The sequence below is a fragment of the Equus przewalskii genome, chromosome 21 (genome assembly GCF_037783145.1).
Source record: "Equus przewalskii isolate Varuska chromosome 21, EquPr2, whole genome shotgun sequence".
In the NCBI taxonomy this organism is placed as follows: domain Eukaryota; kingdom Metazoa; phylum Chordata; class Mammalia; order Perissodactyla; family Equidae; genus Equus; species Equus przewalskii.
The window spans coordinates 38,917,243-38,922,784 of record NC_091851.1 but is presented as its reverse complement, the minus strand read 5'-3'; the positions used below and the strand labels follow the sequence as shown (position 1 = coordinate 38,922,784).

The 5,542-nt window shown below is 50.2% G+C and overlaps 1 long non-coding RNA gene across 1 annotated transcript; it reads right to left on the bottom strand.

The window, feature by feature from the left end:
* Positions 1–2,789: 2,789 nt before the first annotated feature.
* Positions 2,790–5,246, bottom strand: LOC139078137 (uncharacterized). The gene is made up of 3 exons (XR_011530936.1): positions 5,090–5,246; positions 4,446–4,752; positions 2,790–3,115 (listed from the first exon to the last, which is right to left on the bottom strand). It is a non-coding gene; the product is annotated as an uncharacterized lncRNA (long non-coding RNA).
* Between the last annotated feature and the right edge of the window lie 296 nt (positions 5,247–5,542).

The window sequence follows — 5,542 nt, the reverse complement described above, 5'->3', positions numbered from 1 at the left end:
AATCCGCTCTGAGAATTACATTCCAGAAGGTTCTGGGGCAAGAATGAAGGGCAAAGCAGATAAAGAGCCATTCGTACTGACCTCCATCCATAAAGACTTGTTTGGACACTTTTATGTGGTCTTCTCTCTGGATGAAACTATTTTATAAAACCAAGCTATGTTCTTTAAACTTAAAATGTCAAAACATAAAAAAACACATGAAACAGGGCTGAACTGCTTCGGTGTGCCTCCCTTCAGCCCCTGAGTGATTTTCTTTGGGACTTTGCTGGTGTTTGGAGACTCTTTCCCCCCCACCCACGGCTGCCACTGTGCTACCTGGCGGCCATGTTCCAAGTGAGACCAGGTTTAGAATTCAGTGCCACTTCCCTCACGAAGACAGCCACGGGGCTATCAAAGGTGGTGAGGCCCCTCAACCAAGGACACTCCAGAAATAGACTAATACAAACATCAAATTAAGCAGTTATTCTCCTCAGGGCTTCCGGGCACACAATCCTGAGAGTGGATGAAGCCGTTCGCTGGTAGCTCATAACTCAGAAGGCGAAACAGGGCTGGAAGGCAGACTCGGCAGCGGGAGCATGCTTAAGGTGCCCTGTGTCCGAGCACAAGACAAGCAGTGATGTCCCAACAGAGCTGGAGGGTTAAGGGCCCGGGGACTTCAAGACCTTGGAGATCTTTTCCCCCCAGTTCTGTGAAACAGGAAAGACAAGGGTAATAACTGGAGATGTCACACGCGCAACTAGGAACAGAACGGACGGAGTCTGGAGGCCAGAAAAAGGATTCCCCTTTGATCAGAAAGGATTATGCGTTTGTACATTTCAGCAGCGACAGCCTCCACTCCCGAGAGGCGGAGAGTGACAGATCCAGCCCCCGGGCAGCCCTGAGCCCGCCTGTCAAGGCTGAAATCCAGTGGTCTCTGGTGTGGACACAGGCATTCTGGCAAAAGCTGGAGCCTCCAAGCAGAAATGCAGCCAGGAGACTGCCCTTCGGGACGGTTCTCTGAAAGTCTGACCAAGCTCTAGCACAATTTTTAATAAAAGATAAAGAACTCACTGCAACACTGTTTATAATAGCCACAAAAATGAGGACGACCAACAGGAGGAGATTGGCTACATAAGTTTATGCAAATCCATACAGCGAAAATCAGATTTTCAAAGAATGTCTAACAACTTGGGGAAATACTTATGATATAATGTTAAGTGAAAAAAAAAAAGCAAGCTCCACAGCACAAAATTGATTTTTCTGATATATTTTTAAGATATGTATTTAGGAATACATACATATAGATAGATTTTTAAGGAAATATATTTAGATCTAGATATATTTTACAGATACACATATATTATTAAGGAATACAGCTATATTTTTAAGATATACAGAGATACATTTTTAAGGGGAAAAAAAGCTGTAAGAATGATCACCAAAATGTTAAAAATATTTATCTTTGGTGGAAAGATGGGTGGTTTTTATTTTCTTTCTCATATCTGTCTATATTGTCCAATTTTCCATAATGATCATTATGATATCATTAAGATATCATAACATGATATGATAACAATAAGAGTGTTACTCTTAGAAATCAGAAAAAATAAAGGCTGTACATTGAAAGTGTTTCTGATATTGTTTCTTGATAACAGTTACTGTTTATTGAGGTCTTAGTAGGCGCCTTACACACATTATCTTATTTTATAGTTTAAAAAACCACAAGAGGCAGGGGCTATTATTGTCTGCATCTGCATTTGCTTATGTGGAAATGGAAGCTTCAGGGGTTAGGCGTCTTGTTTGTGGCTCAGTTACCACTAAGAGACAGAGCTGGGGTCCAGTGAGGGTATAGCTGGTGCCAATGTCCACGCTATTAACCCTGAAGTGGGTCCCGAAAGTGAGGCCCCACGTGGGGTAGTCAGATAAACTGCAGGCTTTCCAGGCAAATTTGAATTTTAGATACACAATAAATAATTTTTTTAGTATACAGTATTACTCGTTGTGTATCTGAAAGTCTAATTTAACGAAGCATGTTTTTTTTCCTAGAGAAATGACCTCCGTTTGCAAACTGCAGTGGGAGTGGCTTGGGCACAATGCAGCCATCCAGGGGTTCTAGGAAAAGTCAAGGTCTGTTACCCTAGCGCTCTTCCAGCAAGACCCAGGAACCAGGTCAGCCCCAGGCACACTCAAAGAAAATCACCACCTGTCACCCCACTCTGAAAGAGAGCGAGGTCACTGACCGTGCAGGTCGGCCGTCTGGAGCAGACAGCCCCGTAAAAGTGAAGCCTTGAAAAGAGCCTGCAATTCACAGACCCCACCAAGCAATAGTGATGGGCACTTGGAAGCCACACTTCGGGGCGTACCCACATGAGTATTAACAGGTTTCGGGGTCCCCTCCATGTACACTTGCTGGTCTGGCTTTGCTGTCAGTAGTTGAGGTGAGAAGTGACTCACAGCCCCCATCCCCATGCCCCCATCCCATCCCCACGCCCCTATCCCATCCCCATGCCCCCACCCAATCCCCACACCCCCATCCCATCCCCACACCCCCATCCCATCCCCTGCCCCCACCCAATCCCCACACCCCCATCCCATCCCCACGCCCCCATCCCATCCCCACACCCCCATCCCATCCCCACACCCCCATCCCATCCCCACACCCCCATCCCATCCCCTGCCCCCATCCCATCCCCTGTCCCCATCCCATCCCCTGCCCCCACCCCATCCCCACGCCCTCACTCCATCCCCATGCCCCCACCCCATCCCCATGCCCCCACCCCATCCCCACACCCCCACCCCCTCCCCGTCCCCGTGGGACTTGTTGTGACAACCACTCGGTCTTTAAACCCAAACTTAGACCAGTGGTCCTCAGCCTGGTTGCCCATTCAGGTGATCTGGGGAGTTTCAAAACACACTGACATTCAGTCCACTCCCATAAATCCCAGTTCATTTGGCCACGGTGGGCCCGGGTGGGTCCTACAACAGTGCTCCAGGCGATTCTGTGCCTGAGTGAGGGTTAAGCATGACTGCGTTGGACCACCCACAATAAACCAAGTGCTGGGGACAGCGGGCTCCACTGGGATGCAGGTCAGATTCATCCGTCTCACTGAGATGTCAAGGGAACCTTGCTGGGTTGCTGAAAGAATTAAACGGCATTGGCTCAGAAAGGCCCTGCACGGAAATACTCTGCAAGCGTGATTTCTCTCCCTAGACTCAAGCACGCTGGCTAATGAGCATTCTATCTTTTCTTCATACCCATCACCGTTATCTCACGCAGTCCTCAGAACAGCTCCATAAGGTAGATGGCATCATTGTCCCATTTGAAAGATGAGAGACCTGAGTTGCAGAAAGGTGACATCTTTCTCAGGATCACCAGCTGGTCATGGAGCCTGGACCTGAACTCGGTGTTCTAACTCCAGTGCCCCAACTTAGAGCCCCAGGCTCTTGGTCCCTCCTCACACTGTCCTCCTGCTTAAAGGGCCCCTCTGGCGCAGATGGAGCCACTGCCCCCCACCTCCTGGCCCTGGCCGGGACGTCCCCCTGCCTCTAATGCCAGTCCCTTCTCTGCCTGCAAGTCATAACCCATCCAGGACACCACCTGGTCCTTTCCGGGCTCCTCCAGACCCCCAGTCAGTGCTCATTCATCCATTCACTTATTCCTTCTGTTATTAAACAAACATCTATGGAACTCCTACTGTGTACCAGGGGCTGCACTAGACACTGGACATAAACACTGGAGAGTCTCGGTGGAGCTCGAGATCCTCTGGGGGAGACCAAGAAACGAACAAACGTGTGACTGCAAATGGCAGCGACCGCTCGGAAGGGAGCTTGCGCCTGACCCTGAGCACAAGAAGCCAACGGATGGTTTTAAGCAGGGGGCTGGTGTGACCAGATTTGTCTTTCTGGCTGCGAGAGTGGAGGCCAGATTGTCTGGGGGCTGAGGGTGGAGGCAGGGAGGCCAGGGGGGAGGCTGAGGGAGGAGGCCAGGCGAGACAGGAAGGGGCCTGGCCCAATGTGCGTGAGAACAGACATCTTCGGAAGAAACTCGCTGCCCATTGGATGAGGCGTCACTGCAACCTGCTCTGGCCCTTGTGACATTCTGCAGTATTTTATACTGTCACTTGTTTCATTATTGTATATATTGCCTCCATGGTAATATTCAAAGTATTCAACAATCGGGGTGGCTTCTCCCACTGGGCTCGGCATGAACCCTTCACTGCTGGGTGATGGGGAGGCCCAGGTGGAGGGTGAAACTCCTTGCTGTCAGTTTTTTAACAACCACTATTATTAAAACCAAATGGTTGGGACCAGCCGAGGCCCGCTCGCCTCCTCACTAGATTTTAAGCTTCTAGAAAGCAAGGCTAGACTTAATGAGGACCGGTTAGCTAGAAATTAGTCAAACATCCCTTCCCATGCAAATGCGCCTGTGAAGCCCTGGGCCCCCGGGCGCAGACCTCCAGGCTAACCTTTCCATCTCGCCTTTCTGAGATGAAACGCGGAGTCGGTCAGCATCCACTCCCAGGCCTACAAGGGCTGTGTGTCCTCTGAGCCCAAGATGGGGGAGGGGAAGGTGCTGTCTGTGGAGGAACGCTGCAGGCTCCTCCTCCGCTGCAGAGACCGTTCTGTGCGAGGGCACGCTGCCTCTGCCTCGTGGACGCTCCGTTCCTGACAGGCCATCCTGGGAGCCGGGGGGCCGGGGAGGACGCAGCAGGGCAGCGGAGGGGGCTGCGCCACTCCTCCTCGGATTTGTCCAGCACTTTGTCAGGTTAAGTTCTGACATTTTATGGTGGAAAAAAAAGGGAAAAGATGATGATTAAGAACAAAGAAGCAAAGAAATCCATTGGAGCGAGCCCTGGGCTTGTTCTGGCTGCCTCTCCCCTTACACACCCCGCTATTCAGTTCTCCACCTGCAAAAGGGGTAGAATTACTTTTGCAAATTTTAGAATTTACTTGTCCTTCAGAAGGACATTCTGAAGATGAATGAGATCATATGAACAGCCACCACTTACATGGGTCCCTCCCTTCCTCCCTCCCCTCTCCTCCCTTCCTCCCTTCCTTCCGGAGATATTTATCTAGCATTTACTCAGTCGGATAATGGGAACACACATACATGAATCCCTGCCGTTGGGAGAGTGTTTTTCTAGCGGGTTCTTCTACTTCATCCTGACCGTCAGCCTGCAGGTGGTGTTCTTCTGGTCACCCCCGAGCTCAGAGAGGAGAATGGCGAGCTGCAGTCACACTGCTGGTGAGAGGCAGGTCTGAAATTAGAACCAGGATCTCTCTCACTCCCTAGTCCCAGTTCTTGGTCTGGGCATAGACCACCACCACACACAGCCCCCACGGGAAAATCTGCTTTAAAGCAGAAGATGCTGCATAATCTTAAATCACAGTCAGTCTCCACTGCTTAGAAATGAGGGGTGGAAGGGAAGAAAGAGCGTGAGTGTTGGACTGGGACCAATCTGCATTTGAGTCCCATCTCCCCGCTCACTGGCTGTGTGACCTTAGGCAGAGTGTTAACCTCTCTGGATCTCAATGTCTATCAAAAGAACAAGGATACTCTTGC